Below are 19,415 nucleotides of genomic sequence, written 5' to 3'. Positions count from 1 at the left end.
CGTGTGGTTCTGTTTGTTGAGAAACCAGCGTCCTGCTGGCTTACACTCCCACCAACAGTGCACGCGGGCTCGCTTCACTGCCCTCCTCATCGACACTTGCTATTTTCTGTGTTTTGTTTTGTTTTCGAGCAGCCATCCTAATGGGTATGAAGTCATACTCTTTGTGGTTTTCATTTCCGTTTCCCTCGTGATCAGGGATGTTGAGCATCTTTCTGTTTGCTCCATCTGCATGTCTTTTTTTGAGAAATGCCTATTCCTGTCCTTTGCCCATCTGAAAGCATTTTTCCTTGCTGTTGAGTTTGAGGAGTCCTTTGTATGTTCTGGATGTTAACCCCCATCGGGTATATGTTTTTCGAGTATTTTCCCCCATTCCTGAGGTTACCTGTTCACTCTTTTGATTGTGTCCTTTGCTGCACAGAAGGTTTTAATTTTGAAAAAGTCCAGTTTATCTTTTTATTTTTGTCACCCGTGCTTTTCGTGTCATGGCAAGAAAGCAGTGCCAAAGCCAATGGTATGGCGTTTTCCTCCCCATTTTCTTCTCTAAGATTTTATAGTGTTAGGTCTTACCTTCGGGTCTTTGGTCCATTTCGAGTTCCTTTTCGTATGTGGTATTAAGATAAGGGTCCAGCTTCATCCTTTTGCGTGTGGACATCAGTTTCCCAGCACTGTTTGTTGGAGAGAGACCCTCAGGAAGGAAGGACACAAGTCCAGAACGTGGGACGGTCTAAGGAAGTCTAAGTCTGCTGCACATCACCTGCTTGGAGAGAAGGTTGTAGAGACATCCTCAGACTCGAGACAGAAACACCACCTGTAATGCTGGACACGGGTGCAGATCCAAACACCCGGTTATAGAAGACGGTTCTGAAGTTATAGGGGAGATTTCCTTCTGGGTTAGATTCTCCCAGGGAACGATGTAACTTTTGTCAGCTGGGTAACAGCCTCGTGAGCACATAGGAACAAACCGGGAGGCTCTTAATCAGGGTGGGAGATGGATGGGTCTGGGCTGAGTTGGTGAGGGTGGTGATGTTCAGATGTTCTCAGGAGCAGGCGATGCCTGCATCACTCCCGAGCTCCTAGGGTCCAGGCAGCGAAGGAAGGTGTGAAGCAGGCAGTGGGGGAGACAGCGCAGACTTGAGATGTTCCCTCCTGTGAGGCCCAAAACACGGGCCTGCGATGAACGCGAAAAACAGGTGAGAGGTTGGCAGAAGCTTCAGGAGAGAATATGAACGCTAATAAGACCGTGAACAGGGAACCGTGGAAACGCGCACTGACGTCACAGCAAGACGCCCCCACACACCCACCACGTGGCCGAGGCTAGCGGTCTGACCACTCCCGGAGCAGGCGAGGATGCCAGGGTGCTGCCGCATGGATAGGAGTGCAGCAGGCGCGCCCCCACCCCCCTCCCCCCGCCCGGAAGGTTGCTTGGTGAGGACAGAGAGGCAGAAGCCGGGACTCCCAGCAATCTGGCAGTTCTGCTCTCAGTTACACGCCTTTTGGGCCTCTGCCTCAAAGCCCCGGACTGTGGGGCCAGAGGGTTAGCAGGAAAGCAGATAATCCAATCCCGTTAGACTCCAGAGGCAGTGGGCAGCTTCCCTGGTCATTTTTACTGGAGTGGGATATTATTTTTCACTGATCAGTTGTCAAACACTAAGCCTACGGATAATCCGCTGTGTTGGGCGGGAGTGGCCCTCCTGCGTTAGCGCCTTGTGAGTCTGGACGTCACTGTGGGGGCAGCGGGCCCTGGGAGCAGGGTCTGCTGGGGCCTGCACATGCCAGATGTCCACCTGTCCGACTCAGGCTGGCCCCCAGGAAGGGAAGCAGACCACTCACGCTGGTGCCCTGGGCTTGTGCTCGGTTCTCAGCCTGTCCTGGGCATCCGTGGGTTTCCACTCTCCCACGGGCATCTCAGAAGGAACCGCTGAGCCCCAGGGAAGGACTCCTGATGGTAAGTGCCCCCCCCACCCCCAACCCCCGCCGCCGGGGTCGCTGTCCAGGCTTCCTTCACGGAGCTTGGGCATCCAATGCCTGAGCCACCACATCTTTCTCAGGGTGAATCTAGGTGTTCAGGGCGTTAGTTGTGCTTATGAAGGAAATGTTTAAGTGTTCTGCATTTCTGATTGGTTATTACTGGCCTGTAGAATTGTCACTGATTTTTATACATTGATCTGGTACTGATGGCCGTGTGGAGGCACCCACCTGAGGTCCTTACACGTACGAAATTAACTAGTAGTGTTAAGAAGTCCGTGGAGTGCATGCTTCTAGGAGCTCTGTTTCATAGCCGTGAGAAAGAGGCCACAGAAAGGTGCTTCTTTGTAGAATCTCTTTGATTTTTTAATAGATGGCTTTGCCCATAAATAGTGACGGCTTTCTCTCTCTTCCCAAAACCACGCTGCTTTTGTTTTCCTGTATGTTTGCACTGGCTGTAATGGGAATTTTGTTCCTCCCAGTAAGATGTTTGCTGCAGGTTTTGGATAAAAGTTTTGTTCATTTAGGGAAGACCAGATCCACACCTGGTTCACTAAGAATGTTTACTCTGAATTAGTTTTGGATTTCATCAAATGCTTTTTTAGCATCTACTGAGGCGAACATACAGCTTCTCTGCTCTAGTCTGTAAGTGAAGTGAACAACGTTAATGGCTTTTGTGACGCTAAATTATCCTTAGGTTCCTGGACGAAGCCCCACTTGGCGTTTTATTTTAATGCACTGCTGGCTTCGGCTTGCCAATATTTTATTTGAGATTATTTCCATCTGTTTATGTATGAGACTGGCTGTGAGTTGCTCAGTGTCTCTGACTGGGTTTCACATCAGGTTGGCATTTATTTTAGAGATAACTCAGCCATAAGTAATAAATAAGACCTCTCCACGGTGTTGATGACAACAATCGTAGAGGTAGGCGCTTCTGCGTCCCCTCGGCTGTCTGTCCCTGGGTTCAGGTGGCCAGCGCGGCCCCAGGCACCAGGTCCCTGGGGGAGGAGGAGGCCCTCCCCTTGGGTCGAGAAAGCGTGTGCCCTGTGGCTCCCAGAAAGCGTCTGTGCGTCTCAGTGGCACGTGCTCTGGGAGCCCCCAGCTGCAGGGACGCCGGTCGAGTGAGAGTTCATCTTCCAGCCTCTCCCGGGGTCACGTGGGAAAGCAGGGGCTTGGGGCACATGTCCTTCCCCAACCAGCAAGCTCGGGGAGGCGCCCTGCTTCCACGTTCCAGAATCAGGTGTGCGAGGGGCGCCCACAAAACCATGGCCTCCTGGTTGATGCCCACACGTGGGTCTTGGGTCACACATACCAAGCTTTTCAAATCATCTTTCTCTTGGGCTGATTTTGAATATTTACATTTTCCTAGAAGGTTGTCCATTTCATTGGTCATCTAGCATGTGTGACAGTAGCTGAAGCAGATGTTCTGGGGAAATCTTCTCTCACCTGAAGCTCCGTCCTGTCCTGACAGAATTTGCCCCCCTCCACGTCCCCCCTCACAAAGACTGACTGATGGCCAACTTTCTGCGTCTCTTGCAAGCTTTGGTTTTCCCAATGAAAATACCAATGAAATTTTAAAACACAAAAGTAATTTTCCCTTGTATTTTTTCCTCCCCTTTTAGGCTATTGCTGTTTCTTTTCTAGAGTTCATGATGTAGTTCATCTATTTTCTCACTATGAAATCTCTCAGAACACTGAAAAGTGAAGAGAACAAGATAACAAATATCCATGTACTTACCACTATAGTTTGGCAAATGTAACAAACTTAGTATTATGCCATGGTTTCTTTGAAAATTTTTAAACACATTACACGTAAAGTCTCTTTTTGTTCCTCTCGAATCTGTTTTCTCTGTGCCTCCTCCGCTGTTCTGCCATTCAGTTTTTTTCTGTCTTTTCTTACTGTGCTAAAATAAAATACACATGACATAAAATTTGCCATCTTAACCATCTCTAAGTGTGCAGCTCTCCAGAACTCTCTGTCCTTGTGAAACTGAGGCTCTGGCCCCATTAACACTGACCCCCGACCCCACCCCCAGCCCCGCCCCTCCAGCGACTTCCTGCCCCTGCGGACATGTCTCCTCCAGGGACCTCACGGCAGTGGGATCACACGGCATTTGTTCCTTCTCTGTGGACTTACCTCACTACTGCCCTCCAGGTCCGTGGATAAACCGCCTTTTGCTTACCCATCATCCCCCATGGACACTTGGGTCAGTTCCACGTTTTATCCATTGTAAACAGCGCTGCTGTGACCCTGGGCTGCACACACATCTCACGACCCTGCCCTCAGTCCTGTGGGTGCATCCCCAGAAGTGGCATTTCTGAGTCACAGGGACATTTTGCTGCATTTGTTGAGTACTGTCCTCCCAGTGGCTGCCCCGTTTCACGTTCCCACCAACAGTGCACAGGGCTCCGGTTTCACCACATCCTTGCCACACTTGCTATTTTCTGTTGTTCTGAGAGGATCCATGTTAGCGGGTGAGAGGTGACAGCTCGTCACGCTTTCCACATGCATCTCCCTAACGGTTAGTGCCGCTGAGCCTCTTTTTGTGTGGTTGTAACCACCCATAGGTATTCTTTGGAGAAATGGCCAGTCAAGCCCATTGCATAGTTTTGACTCAGGCTTTTTGGTCGTTGTTGAGTTTCAGGAGTTTTCTGTGCATCCTGGATATTACTCATTGCCAGGAAGTAATCTGCGAATCTTTGCTCTCATCTTGGGCCATTCCATTTTACACTCTTACTGCACGTGGACGTGTCCATGAACAGCGTGTGGAACTTGATATCATCAGCCTCTACGTCTTGTCCTGTCTGTCGCCCGCTCTGCTCCGCGGTACATGGATGCTGGTGCATTCCACCCGTCGTCTCTGCTGCATGAAACTGCACAGCCTGTGACAAGTGCATTCGCTTTCCTGTTGACGAGCACCTGGGCGGCTTCCGCTTCCCTCCTGGCATTGTTGGTGGTTGCAGATAGCGACCACGGTTGCCTGTTTGTCCTCTGCACACGCATGACGGGTTCTCTAGGTCGATACCCGGCAGGGCGACATCTGGGTCATGGGGCGTGTGCACACCCTCGGCCACACGGGCAACACCAGGCTGTTCTCGGTGGGCCTGTGGCAGCTCACGCTCCTCCACGTGCAGGGAGCCCCCGTTACTCCACGCTTCCACCAGTGCTGATGATCTGTCACAATTCACATTTCCCACCAAGGAGGTGGGCGTTGAAGAGCATCCTGTTATTGTCTTAATGTGCGTTCCCTGAGTTTTCATGAGCTTTATTATGTTTCCATGTTTGCTACTTAGATTTATTTTTCTCTGAATTGCCTGTTCATATTCTTTGCTCATGTTCTATTCAAATCTTTGTCCTTTTCTTATTGACTCCTGCGAGGTCCTTTTATAGCTAGATATGGATTCCCCATTAGTTCTGTGCTTTGCACACATCTTCAGTTTGCTTTGTTGATGGTGTCTTTTTCCATGTAAAAACTTGCATTTATTTCAGTAAAATTAAGCTTATCCTTTGTGCCTTGGTCAAGAAGCTCATTCCTACCCCCAACACCACTAAAGACATTTTCTTACTCTTTCCCTGATGGCAAGCACACTTCTTTTCAGATCTAGGCACGGAGACCCTTTGGAGTTTACTCTTGTGCATGGCCGGACACAGGGGACTCACTGCAAGTTTTCCGTGAATCACCAGTTTCCCAGCGCCACGTATGTCCTGGTCTGTTATTTCATCTGCAGTATATTTTACGGCTTCTGTGGTATAACAGCTTTCCTGTGGGGGTCAGGGCCGTTTGTGCACTGGCTATTATTGTATTTTGTGGTTTTTTGAAAAGCTCCTACTCTGATAAACTGTCTTTACTTACTGTGGTTTCCTAATAAGCCTGTTTTGGGGGGGAGAAAGGCCTGGCTCCGTCCTGTGGAGTCTGGTGTGGGCCTGGGGCTCATTCCTGTCATATCCTCTCTGGCGTTTGTTGTTTCTGTGGTTGGAGGCCCGTTCTTGATGTTTCCTCTTATTGTGGCTCACAGGGAGATCCAACCGGTCCATCCTAAAGGAAACCCACCCTGAATGTTCATCGGAAGTACTGAAGCTGAAGCTGCAGCACTTTGGCCACCTCATGCGAAGAGCCAAGTCATTGGAAAAGACCCTGATGCTGGGAAACACTGAGGGCAGGAGACGGGGACGACAGAGGATGGATGGCTGGATGGCATCACCGACTCGATGTACATGGGTGTGAGCAACCTTGGGCGATAACATAGGACAGAGGAGCCTGGTCAGCTACAGTTCATGGGGCCCCAAAGAGTCAGACCCGACTCAGTGACTGAACAACAACAAAGTAAAAAGAAGCATCACAACACAAACCCCAAAACCTAATGATTGCGTGAGGTTGGTGGGTACAAGATTCACTTCCGAAAACCATTCACATTGCTCCACACCAGTTAGAAAATGTAATAAACAGATTGAATTAGGTATTACTGCATTATAGAACAAAAAGTATAGTTTCGAGGGATTGCCTTAATGGAGCACATAAGAACTCTATGAAGAAGAAACAGCAAAGGCTATTGAACATATGAGGAAAATGCCCTATTTATTAGAAAAATACAAAATAAACTGCAGGGGATCTCTTCAGCCCGCCAGCTTGGCAAAAATTAAACAGGTGGGCATTGCCAGCATCGGTAGGCCCGTTTGGTGAGGACGAGAGAGCCGTTGCTGACCAAGCAGTGCTCCTGCAGGGAAGGGACACTCCCACCCTGAAGACCCTGTGACCGCGGATGAGCTCCGGGGCTGTGCGAGGAGCTGAACAGTCCTTGGGCCCTGGAATACCTGGACACGAAAACGGGCAGGTGCTCACGTGGGAAAGTGTGTTCGACAGTGAGATGCCTCGTGGAAGCAGGGGGTGAAGACAGAGACAGAGGAGCCTGGAAGGTCGTGCGGACCTCAGAAAGGATGCTACCGGAGCCTTGAGAAATTCCCGGTCTCACCCCCTCCCACACCTGCCAAATCGGAATCTGCCTTTTATGAACAATAAGATCCAGGGTTAAGGGAAAACATTAGGGTCCCTTTCTGACTAGATTTCACCGCCTGCTGGAAGCCCCTGGGACTGGAGCGCCCTAGGGTCAGCACAAGGCAAATGCCCCAGCGGCTGGGCTGGGAGGATGCTTGGGGACCTGTATTTGCTATGAGACACCGGGAAACTGGTTAACTATCCAGAACCCAGCCCAGAGGCAAGACTCCTGCTGCAGCTTAAGGTCTGCTGGTGGACTCCAAGCCCCCAGACGTCTGCGTCTGTCCCGGGTTATAGGGCTCGGGTGCAGAGAAACCAAGAGCTGAGGCCCCTGCGTCTGGACAGGGCAGGGAGGGACTGAGGGAGGTGGCATTTTCCTTCCCTTCTCGGGGCCTCTCTCCTGCGCTGGTGGGAGTGGACGCACCCCTGACAGTGGGCAGATCCCCCTGTGGGGGATCTGGGTGTCCTCCCCCAAGGGCCGGTGCCCACAGGGTCCCCTACTTGAGAGATTGCCCGCCTCGGCCTCCCCCGCCACCAGGCAGTCCTTATCAGGTTCTGGGGAGCATCCTTTCCGTGTGGATCTCACTGTTCTATGGGTGTTTCGTAAATGTTAAAACCATCTCATTCAGACCCCACGATGCACAGCGCTGAGCCTGCAGGTGGAAAGGCATGCAGTGCAGCCATCGTTTGGGGGACCCTGTGGCCTGTCCTGGCCTCCGCACCCCTCCTCTGGGCAGGCGAATCCTCCCCTCCTCCACCCCGCACCCTCTCACTGCTGCCCACAGCCCCATCCCCTCCCAAGGCAGATGTGGCGCCCCTGTCCCCTGCCCCCTATCCCCATCCCTCTGACCAGCCCTAGACTCTCCTTCCTGGCCCTCTGCTTGGCCAGGGTGTTCCTGAAACAGCACTGCCCAGCCCTCGGGTGAAGGACCGTCCCGTCTCCCTCTGCTCTCAGGAGCGGGTCTGGGCAGCTCCAGCCTCCACTTAGCCCCCTTACCCCGCAGCTGCCCACCCAGCCAGCCCCCAGCCCAGCTCAGGCTCTATCCAGGACAGCCTGGCAGTAACCAACACGATGGGAATGAGTGCCAGCAGTCACCACGTGTGCCACCTGGGCCAGGCCTGATTTTGCTTTTGTCTCAGAAACAGAAATCTTCATTTGGGACTTTAGTTGCGAGAGTACTACATGCTTTCTGGCAAACACACAGAAGCCCATGAGGTAGAAACGCGAACACATTGTCCTTCATAGCCTATCTCCAGGCGACCAGGCCAGCCTGGGAGCGAAGGCTTCCATCAGCTCTTCTGAACTGGGACAGAAGACCTGCTCACCACCCCGGGTCTCCCCGGCCGGTTCCCCACTACTGGCCCAGCGCCCACCAGCCAAGCCCCTGGTGAGGATACTCGGCTCAGGGCCCCGGGGGTCCCCGCAGGCAGGCGTGGAGCTCGGGCCGCCCTGAGGGCTAGGTTTGCAGCCCACCCCTGTTCTGCTCCCCTAAGAGGTCTCCGTGGACCCATTTCCACCACAGGGATGCTCCCCCCGGAGCCCTAATTGCTTCTCAGTTAGCAGTCGTCCTGGGTGTGGAAGCAGAGCCGCAGGGCTGAGGGAACAGACCCAAGTTTGAGAGCAATTTCTAAGTCACTCTCCAGAAGGTTAGGGCGACGAGGCCCCAGCCGTGCACCGAGCACAGGTTTCTTCACAGCCTCCAACCCTGCCTGCCAGCTGTTTAATATGCCAGCCACACGGATGAAAAACAACATCACGTCCTAACATTTCTTAAAGTTCCTGTAATGACTCTTGAAGGATTCTCATGTGTTTATTGGCCTTTGAACAGCTTTCCCTGTGACTTGCTTATCCGTAGCTTTTCTGTCTCTGACGTTTTGTTTGCTCTGGGGTTTTGGAGGTGTTTTGCGCACAGACGTTTTCAAGTCTCTTTGTCATCACATCTGTTAACCCCCTTCGGTGACATTGCCAGAAAGCCTCTTCTTTTCCACATTGTTCGTTTCTCAGTAGTTGCCCAAAGTGATCCAGCCACTCGGTTGCGCAGCGGGCCCACTTTTCATAGGCACTCAGACGTGAAAGGGTCCTATTGTCTGGTGGGCCTGAGTTGGACTCCTGCCCTCCAGCCCTGGGCTGGCTGGAGCTGGCGTTCGGAAGAGCTTGGCCAAGACAGGGTTTGCCCCACACACCACGTGTGGAGGGCGTGGCCACGTCAGGGTTTGCCCCACCCATCTTGAGTGGGGGGCATGATCACATCAGGGTTTACCCTGCCCACCATTTGTGGGGGCGTGGTCACGTTAGGGTTTGCCCCGCCCACCACCTGTGGGGCGTGGTCATGTCAGGGTTTGCCCCGCCTGGCACCCTTCCTCCCCAACCTGGTCCTTCCGCCTTGTTCTCCCTTCGGCAGGGCCCTGCCCTCCATCACCCGCCCTCCCCGTGGCCAGGCCCGTGAGCTCGTCTCAGCCCCTCCAGTCCCGCTCCAAGCACCTGGCCCCCAGCGTCCTTGGGCTTGAAAGCTTCTAGTAGGGCCGCCTGCAAGGCCCACCTCCTCTCAGCCTGCTCCAGCCTGTCCCTCCAGAGGGGACCCCCCCAACACCCCAGGCTGGAGCTGGATAGGGGGCAGCCCTGCGCACTTGCCCCGCACCCTGCCAGGCTCCTGGGAAGTGTGTGCAGGTCTGGAGAGGGTGTGCAAGTCGGTGTGGGCATGGCGGGCTTCCCGTAGGCTTGCACCGGTGGGTGTCCAGTGGGCCATTGTGCTTCTCAGCTCCAGACTGGGGCCTCTGCGAACCTAGTCAGTGAAAATGCTAGACCCACAATCTTTCCTCTTGACCTGAAAGGTCTGCGAGGTGGGACCTGGCGTAGTCTCGCTGTGGTGGTTCTCCGTGTCATTCACGGCTCGCAAGCTGACAGAGCTACTCTGTGTTCAGTGGGCTACTTGTTTTCTTAACACCTGTGGGCCCTGGTGACCCTCACAGGACTCTGCTGGCCTAAAGTCCACTTTGATTGATGCCAACATGACTATAGTGTGTCAGATGCTTGGGGTCGGATTTGAACCTTGAAGCTCCCAAGACTCCAGGGTCTCCTGTGTGTGGCGTGAGGTCCTGGGGTGGCTTGGGCCCCCCAGGTGCACAGTCTTTGAGGAGCAAGTATCCTCCTCGTCCCCTCTCCCTTCCCACACGATTCCCAGCTGCCCCACCCCCACCCCCCCCACTGCAGACACTCTCCCACAAGCTCTTCCTCCTTGTGGGCGCGGTGGGGGAGAGTTGTGGAACTGGGCTCCCCACCTTCTTGGAAGGATCATGCCCCACGCTGGTGACCTCTCGTGACCTTGATTGCCCCCTCCCCAAGTGCAGCCACACTGGGGTCAGGGATTCCCATAAATCCAGGGACACGGACATTCAGCCCACAGTGGTGTGTGCGCTCCCGGTGTTTGGGACAGAAAGGCCCATCGGGCACCTCTCAGCAAACCAGGATCTCACATGGCAGGTGGCCAGGCCCTCCCAGATCCGGGGGAACGTCTCGGCTCTTGTGTGAGGGTGTTTTATCACCTGTGGTGCTTGCTGGGAGCAGCCAGTGTTCAGGAGCCAGCCCGGAAGGGCAGGTGGGATGCCGTCACCTGCTCTGCTGTTGGCCTTGGGAGCTCTGGCTGCCCACCTGCCTAGACTTCCACCTGGGTGGTCCTGTCCCCCCGCCCCCGCCCCCCACAGTAGGCCAGTGACAGCCTGCTTCTGGCGGGGAGCCTGTTCCACACCCTGCCCAGGTGCAGTCACCTCAATGCCCTCACCTTCTCTGGCCCGACAGGTGCCAGGCCCTGCGTCGCCAGCCAGCACACCCAACCCTGAGCCCCAAGCCCACCCAGATGGTGGCAGGCCCAGGGCCCTGCTCCCACGGCAGGCTCCCAGACACAGCTGTGCCTCGTGTCTGCAGGTGCTTTGCCTCTCTGAGCCCCGATCTCCCTGCCACGAAAGTGGGGAGCGATTGCCTTGGCCCCGGGGCCTCTGAGTGGCCCCTGCAGAAGGCTCGGTGCTGTACTGCTCATGAGCCGTTACCAGGCGGGTTCTGATCTCTAGCGTCACCTCTCCTTGGGAAGAGGGGTCCCCAGGGGCTGGCGAGCTTGATTGCTGCTATGGAAGCCAACTGGCTTTGCATGGGAAGCTAATAACTCCAGTTCAATTCAGTCGCTCAGTTGTGGCCGACTCTGCGACCCCATGGACTGCAGCACACCAGACTTCCGTCACCAACTCCTAGAGCCTATTCAAACTCATGTCCATATGACTCCAGCCAGGCTATTATTTTTAACGAGTCCAACTCCCCAGCAGACTATGAGGCCTGGGCAGGGATCCTGCAGCCCCTGGAGAGGGGGCCTGTCGGCGTTGCCAGACCTGGGCAGCGCCTGGTTGGGAGGACCCACTCCTGATCCTCCTGGCGTTTCAGGGTGGAGAGAAACCTGCACAGCAGGGTGGTCATGAGAGCAGAGCTGAGCTGCAACCCAGCCGTGGGGCTGGATCCTCCCCCTGTATCCAGCCTGGGCCTGAAGCTTGCTGTCACCCCTTATGAAGGGTCTCTCGAATTAGGGGGCTGGCAGACACACAGGCCCACTGAGCCCTCTCTAGGGTGTGATCAGAAGCTTCCCTCCTCCAGAGGAGTTGCTGCCGCTCAGTGCCGAGGTCCTGAACCTTCTGACCCCTCCTGTGTCCCTGCCCCCACCCCCCACCTGTGGCCTGAATGCCACAGAGCTGAGACTGGGTGGTGTGCGTGCTGGGGGCCCGGGAGGTGAGCACATCACCAGGGATGTGGCAGGGCTTGAAGGGGTCAGGGGTGCCTCTGAGGGGTGAAGAGGATTTCCAAGTTGGGGGCTGGAAACCTCCTGCAGCAGGGACACCCGGGAAGGGGTAGGAAGGCGACGACCACCTGGCAGCTGGGTGGGGTCTTGGGCCGGTGGAGGCTGCATTTGGGTCCACAGGAAATACAGCCACATCCGCAAGGGGCCACTGATGGAGCCAAGGGGGTAGAGTTGGTCATGGTGGCCACTGTAGAGGGGGTGCAAGGGGCCAGGGCTGGAGCTGCCTTACAGATCCCTTTTCTTCCTCTTGTGATGCTTCTGCCCAGCCCAGCAGCACACCTTCCATGGGGGACCCTTGGGGGCCAGCTGACCTGCAGCCCCACTCGCACCAGCTGACCTAGGGACTCACTCACACCTGGTCACAGGGAAGGGCAGAAGAGGCTGTGGTCCTCTCTGGGGTCAGCTTCATGACAGTGGCTGGCCATGACCCCTGACCTCAGCCCTACACTGACTCTTGGCCAGCCACGTGGCTCCTCAGGAACCCAGACATATTCCGACCCCTGACTCCAGTTGCACCCTGACTTTGACCCCTGCCACATGCTGGCCTCTAAGGGACATGCTCTGACCCTTGACCCCACTTTATGTGGATCCTTTAGCCAGCTACTGGGCAGGCCCTGATGGCCAGTGCCAGCCCTGACAGAACCACACCCTGGTCACTGCCTGAAATGGTGCCTCAGGCGGACTGCCTCGCAAGCTCAGCGGCCTGGAGCCCTGAGGGCATGGGGGTATGGACGTTGGGGGGAGAGCAGGGCTGGGGGAGCACCATCTTGGAGAAAGGAGGGATGCCCGGCTCCAGAGGCAGGTGTCCATGGGCAGCCTCACGCGCCGCCGAGTTGCTAGGTGACCTTGGCCTGCCAGCCTCCGTCTCTGGAGCTCAATTTGCTCAAGTGTAACAACCGGAGGCTCGTGAATTCTAAAGACTCTTGGAAGAAACAAGTGCTGAGGGAGCTGCCGAGCAGTCGATTGAGATAATGCGTCTGCAACGCTCAGCTCGGAGCCAAGCGCATTATAAGCATTTGATAGATGTCGTTACTGACGTCGCTGTTAACAGCCCGCCTGCCTGCACACCCAGCCACTGGACAGGGGACCAGGCGAGCTGTGGGTGCAGGAGGGCGGGCTGTGTAGGGGCCGGACATGGCGCTCTTCTCCAGGTGCCTGGCGAGGTCCACCCGGGTGGGGACGCCATCACACTTCCGGTCCCCAGCACTCACTGCCGCCAGCCGACACCCTGGCCCTCGGCACAGACAACGCCGCCAGGCATCGCTGGGCTCCAGAATGGCTCAGTGCACGTGGCCAGGCCACTTTGGTGCCTGGGCCTGCGGTACCTTCAGTGCTGCGCCCCCGCCTCACAGTGCTGGCAATTAGAGGGGTAGGCGGGAGGGGCAGGGAACAGGTTCTCCTTTCCTGGTGGCCCGGCCTGGGCGGGTGGGTGAGGGGCTGGAGCTAGCCCCTGGACCCTCCCTCCCCTCAGTGGTCAGGGAGGCTCATGCCATTCCTGCCTTTCCACCCCGATGTCCCACCTGCCCCAGGGGCACCCACCCCATCCCTGAGCCTCCAAGTTAGCTGTGCACCCTGCCAGCCTCAGTGAGGTCGTAAGGACCCGTCCTGGGCCACGCGCCGAGCCCTGCTCTTGCTGTTGCACCCTCGTCTTCTGCCGGCTTTCCAAAGAGGGCAGAGCTTCTGTCCATGACGTGTGAGATGAGGTTACCTGTGCACATGTCAGGGGTTGTTAGGGACCAGAACTGTGAGGTCTCGGGGAACACATCCGAGCCACAGTGTCTGGGGGTGGGTGGGTGGGTATGCAGGGGCAGGTGGGGGTGAGGCGCCTGCTAGGCCAGTGTGTCGGTCCCCTTGCAGTCACCCCGAAAACAGCAGGGAGAGACCATCAAAGGTAGTGGATTGATACTTGAATGTTTTAGGAAGATTCCTTCACCTAAAAGATTGGAAGAGGGCACAGCCCAGATAAGGAGAAGCAAGGGGCTCTGGGTGCAATCGGATGGCACCTGAGTCAGGGGGCACTTGGTGCTGAGAGAGGGGGCACTTGGTGAGTGAGCAGGGGAAGGGAGAGAAGAGGACAGAACTGAGATTGCTGTAGGAGGTGGAACGTGTTGGGTGATGGTGACTAGAGAGAGGTGGGGGGGGGGGGAGTCAAGGCTCCTGGGGGCACGGGGAGGCCCTGGTGGACAGAAAACGCTGCAGGGGAAGTAGCTTCCTGTCTGAGCTCAGTGAGCAGAGAGCTTCTGTATGACATCCCCAGGGCATCTTGACAGGTGGTGATATGGGCGCTGGGCCAGGGGAAAGCTGGGCTGAAGGGAGTTGAGGAGCTGTTAGTTATGCACATGAGTGAGATCCCCAGGGAAAATGCATGGATGGTGAAGAGAAATCTATTTATGCATTCACCTTAAAGTCATACAGAAGAGCTAAAGACCTCATAGAGTGAAATAAGACAAGAAAAAAGAAATTGAAGACATGCATTGGCAAGGGAAAAGTTAAAGCAGATTTTTATTTATTTTTTGCAGATGATATGATTTTATATTTAGAAAAAGAATCTGGAGACAAATTACTAGCAATAATAGAGTTTAGCCACATAGCTGAATATAAGTTCCATATATACCTTGCAGATACCAATGTCAACTGTATTTCTGTACATCATCAAGAAACTTTAAAATGTTGCTGCCATTTCGTTGTTTTTTTAGTCACTCAGTCGTGTCCAGCTCTTTGCGATGCTAAGACTGTAGCCCACCAGGCTCCTCTGTTCATAGAATTCTCCAGGCAAGAATACTGGAGCGGGTTGCCATTTCCTTCTCCAGGGGATCTTCCCGACCCAGGGATCAAACCTGGGTCTCCTGTATTGGCAGGTGGATTCTTTACCCCGAGCCACCTGGGAAGCCCCGTTGCTACCATTTATGTAGCAACAAAAACTACAAACAGAACAAGATAAATCTCACCATAATTGTAAAGACCTATATTCTGAAATTTGTATAATTTCCCACAGGATATGAAAGAAAACCTAAACAACTGAAGAGAAATCCCATGTTTATAATTTGAAAATTTTAGTATCATATATAATCTCCACCAACTTATCTAATGATTCAGGACACCGGTCAAAACTGAATAAGATCCCTTGTGGAACTTGTCCATTTGTTTCTGAAGAGCGAGGTATGCTTGCTGTATGAGGCACCAAGACGTTATAAAGCTTAGTAAGGATGGTGTGTGGTGTTAGTTCAGGGGTAGGAAAATGGACTAATGGAACAGACAGAATGTTCCTGAGCATATCTGTGTACATACGGAGCTCTGTGAGCAGCACAGGTCACATGGCACACCAGCTGGGAGGCAGGGAGTTTTCACCATGTACCTGGACAATTGTTTCTCCATATGGAAAAAGTTAAAATTCTCTCCAGATGGATTTAGAACTTGTGTCAAAGCAAATGTCTGAAGCAAAATTTTCAAAATATTTAGAAGAAAATATAGGTGAAAATTTCCGATTTCAAGGTAGGATTTCTTAAGGTACAAAAAGTGCTAACATAAGAGGAAAAGACTGATGTATTTTAATTCATTATTAAGATTAGAAGCGTCTATAAATCAAAAGGCAATTTAAATCAGGTTTTAAAAAAAAGTCACAGTATGAGACTCTATTTGCAAAACATGATTGACAAAAAGTTGGTATCAAGATTAAATAAAGAACAACTCAAATCAACTAGAAGGAAGGAAAAACCCAATGTGCAGAAGAAAAAGCCGCTGTGGCACAGAAGAGAAAGCTCCTGCAGAGGAATAATGACCCCAGGACACGCACACAAGCTGTTCAGTTCAGTTCAGTCGCTCAGGCCTGTCCAGCTTTTTGCAACCCCATGGGCTGCAGCACCCCAGGCCTCCCTGTCCATCACCAACTCCTGGAGTTCACTCAAACTCACGTCCATTGAGTTGGTGATGCCATCCAACCATCTCATTCTCTGTCGTCCCCTTCTCCTCCCGCCTTCAGTCTTTCCCAGCCCAAGCCATAGCAAACTGCAAGACTGGGTTATTGGACAAACATAAGAGGTCTAAGGATACTGAGTATTAGTACACAGACTGAAGGGCGTGTAGTTTAGAATAATCACCCTGGTGTAATCTTATAAATGTGATCATTTGCTTGACCTCTGACCCAACAATTCCTCTCCTTACTGTGTACCAAGACAGAAAGCTGGGCATGTCTACCAGAGACATGCACAAAAGCGTTCATACTGGAAGAGAAATTGGAGACGACCCCAAAGCCCACCTACAGGAGTCCGGGTGAATAAATGAAGCATATTCCCTTCATTTTGGTGGATGCCAGTATTGAGGGTATCCCACCACCCTGGGAACAGACTCAGCTTTTGGTCCCCATACCAGAGGGGATGTCCCACCATCCCAGGAATAGACTCAGTTTTTGGTCCTCATGCCAAGGAGGATGTCACATGATGAAGAAAATCAGTGATCTGCAATTGAGCTAGAAGTTGGTCAGTCGTGGGCCCCCCAGCTGATGCCACATGGGTCAGGGTGACCTGCCCAGCAGACTCTTTCCCTGACTGGCCACATTGTGAGCAAAATAAAAGAAACAGAGGTTCTAAGACTTAAGTTTTGGGTTGTTTGGTTACACAGTACTAGAAAACCAAACTGTGCATCTTTTACTCTTTCTGTACCTGTACAAAGACATCTGTTTATTTTTGCCTACTTTTGTATGCCATTCCTTCCAACAAGGTGATTTAATACTCCTCAGTTCAGTTCAGTTCAGTTCAGTCGCTCAGTTGTGTCTGACTCCTTGATACCCCATGAATCGCAGCACGCCAGGCCTCCCTGTCCATCACCAACTCCTGGAGTTCACTCAGACTCACATCCATCAAGTCAGTGATGCCATCCAGCCATCTCATCCTCTGTTGTCCCCTTCTCCTCCTGCCCCCAATCCCTCCCAGCATCAGAGTCTTTTCCAATGAGTCAACTCTTCGCATGAGGTGGCCAAAGGACTGGAGTTTCAGCTTTAGCATCATTCCTTCCAAAGAAATCCCAGGGCTTATCTCCTTCAGAATGGACTGGTTGGATCTCCTTGCAGTCCAAGGGACTCTCAAGAGTCTTCTCCAACACCACAGTTCAAAAGCATCAATTCTTTGGCGCTCAGCTTTCTTCATAGTCCAACTCTCACATCTATACATGACTACTGGAAAAGCCATAGCCTTGACTAGACAGACCTTTGTTGGCAAAGTAATGTCTCTGCTTTTGAATATGCTATCTAGGTTGGTCATAACTTTCCTTCCAAGGAGTAAGCGTCTTTTAATTTCATGGCTGCAGTCACCATCTGCAGTGATTATGGAGCCCAAATAAATAAAGTCTGACACTGTTTCCCCATCTATTTGCCATGAAGTGATGGGACCAGATGCCATGATCTTTGTTTTCTGAATGTTGAGCTTTAAGCCAACTTTTTCACTCTCCACTTTCACTCCCCAAAATTGGGAAAGGAGTACGTCAAGGCTGTATATTGTCACCATTTATTTAACTTATTTATTTAACTTACATGCAGAGTACATCATGCAAAATGCCAGGCTGGATGAAGCACAAGCTGGAATCAAGATTGCTGGGAAAAATATCAATAACCTCAGATACGCAGATGACACCACCCTTATGGCAGAAGGTGAAGCAGAACTAAAGAGCCTCTTGATGAAAGTGAAAGACGAGAGTGAAAAAGCTGGCTTAAAACTCCATATTCAAAAAACTAAGATCATGGCATCTGGTCCCATCACTTCCTGGCAAATACATGGGGAAACAATGGAAACAGTGACAGACTTTATTTTCTTGGGCTCTGAAAATCACTGCTGATGGTGACTGCAGCCAAGGAGGCCGAGAGCCCTGAGGTTAAGGGGCTCGTCTGTGGTGGAGCCTTGGTTGGGACCCATGCCGTCTGGCCTAGAGGTGGTGCCTCAAGCTTCTCCTCTGTGCTGGTACAGACAACAAGCCAGGAAGGAAGATGCCAGATGTGAGAGCAAGGCAGAAAGAGAGGTGAGGGGGCCCTCTGGCTCATGGACCTCCAGCTCCAGCCAATTCAGAGGCGCCTGTCTTGTGCCCACCCTGGAGGGAAGGACTGAAGCTGGGGTGACTCCTGCAACCCCAGTGGGGAAAATGAATGAACTGCACACTCCTGTCCAGAGGAAGAAAGCTTGAGCTCCCATGATTAGGGGGGCAGTGGGTATAACCCTCAAGGAAAATCCAGAGTCCTGGGCTGGCCCTGCCTTGGACCTGGAATCTGGCTTTAACGTCACCTCCGAGGACTGAAAGCTGAGAGCCTGTTCCTGGGGTGGTGGGACACCTACCCCACCCCACCCTCAATACCTGTATCAGCCAAAATGAGCCACCATGAAAAGTCACCTTAACAGTGCAGGGACCTTGTGCTTCCACAGTAAATATAACCCTTGCCTGAGATCAGCTAAACAAGCACACATGCAGGTACACAGACGACTCCATCACGACCAAAACAGAAGGAACCAGGAAACCTGGCTCCCTGGAAACTTCAGTCAACTGAAGAATCCAAGAGAAACTGTACAACAGTGTTCAACGTGGGTGCCAAAGGAGAAGAGAGGAAATCAAAGTGACCGGAGCTCAGTCTTTTGCCAGAAACTCCTCTGTCCATGAGAGTCTCCCGGCAGGAATACTGGAGTGGGTTGTCATGCCCTCCCCCAGGGGATCTTCCACTTCTTCAATGTGTTCTCAGAAGACTGTCAGTGAATCTAGAGAAAGGCTTTAAAAACACATACATGTGGCTGTTTCCTATGGAAACTTCAGAACATCAGAGACAGAAAGGATGTCATGAAAGGGCCCAGAGAAGGACGGAAGTTTACTCCTGAGAACAGTTTGGGCCACAGGAAGTTTCAGAACAGCAACAGGAGCAGCCTGAAACATCAGGAAACTGTCTTCAAGGCCATGAGAGAGGCAGTTGTCAACCTGGGATTTTACATCCGGCTAAAGTATCAGTCAGGAGTAGAGTAACACTCCTGAGCAGAGACGGTTCAGACAGGCTGAGAGAGCCTACCACTAGCTAGTCTTTACTGAAAATCTCCAAAGAAGCTACTTCAGGGAGAAGGAAATTGAGCTCCAGACGAAGGAGCAACGTGTGAAGACAGCAAACTGATTAGTGACCGTGGAGACAGACTGAAGTGAGCGTCAATGGTCAACGCGAATCGTGTGACTGATGATTATTCTGGTGATAACAAAATGGCACTGAAGTACAAGGCAATAGTAATATGTAAAACGGAACTGGTAGTGATCAGGGAAGCTGTATCCAAAGGTCCAAATACGGTAGAGAAAGGTAGAGATGGACTAGCATTCGACTTTGTCAGGTGTGAGTGTTATAGAGTTCATTGTATGGGTCAAACCATATGACATTGCTGATGTTTGACCAACGTGACGGCAATTTCATATGGTTTAACCCAATACTGTAAAACTTCCAAAGGAGGGTGGGTGAAGTGGAGAAAACTTACTGTCTCAGCGGAGAGTGGGGGGACAGTGGGGTCCCTGCCTGGTGAGGGCCCAGGGGCGTCCAGAGATTCCCCTGTGCAGACATAAACGGGGGGTGGGGGTAGTGGGAGGTCAGTGACCAGTGACGAGAGCCCCCAGC

The 19,415-nt window shown here is 52.7% G+C and overlaps 1 long non-coding RNA gene across 1 annotated transcript; it reads left to right on the top strand.

Annotated features, from left to right (window-relative positions):
• Positions 1-493: 493 nt before the first annotated feature.
• On the top strand, positions 494-11,293 carry LOC129635101 (uncharacterized). The gene is made up of 3 exons (XR_008706103.1): positions 494-1,190; positions 5,566-5,674; positions 5,983-11,293. It is a non-coding gene; the product is annotated as an uncharacterized LOC129635101 (long non-coding RNA).
• Positions 11,294-19,415: the final 8,122 nt, after the last annotated feature.

Source organism: Bubalus kerabau, chromosome 20 (genome assembly GCF_029407905.1).
Source record: "Bubalus kerabau isolate K-KA32 ecotype Philippines breed swamp buffalo chromosome 20, PCC_UOA_SB_1v2, whole genome shotgun sequence".
Classification (NCBI taxonomy): Eukaryota; Metazoa; Chordata; class Mammalia; order Artiodactyla; family Bovidae; genus Bubalus; species Bubalus kerabau.
This window is presented reverse-complemented; position numbering and strand designations above follow the sequence as displayed.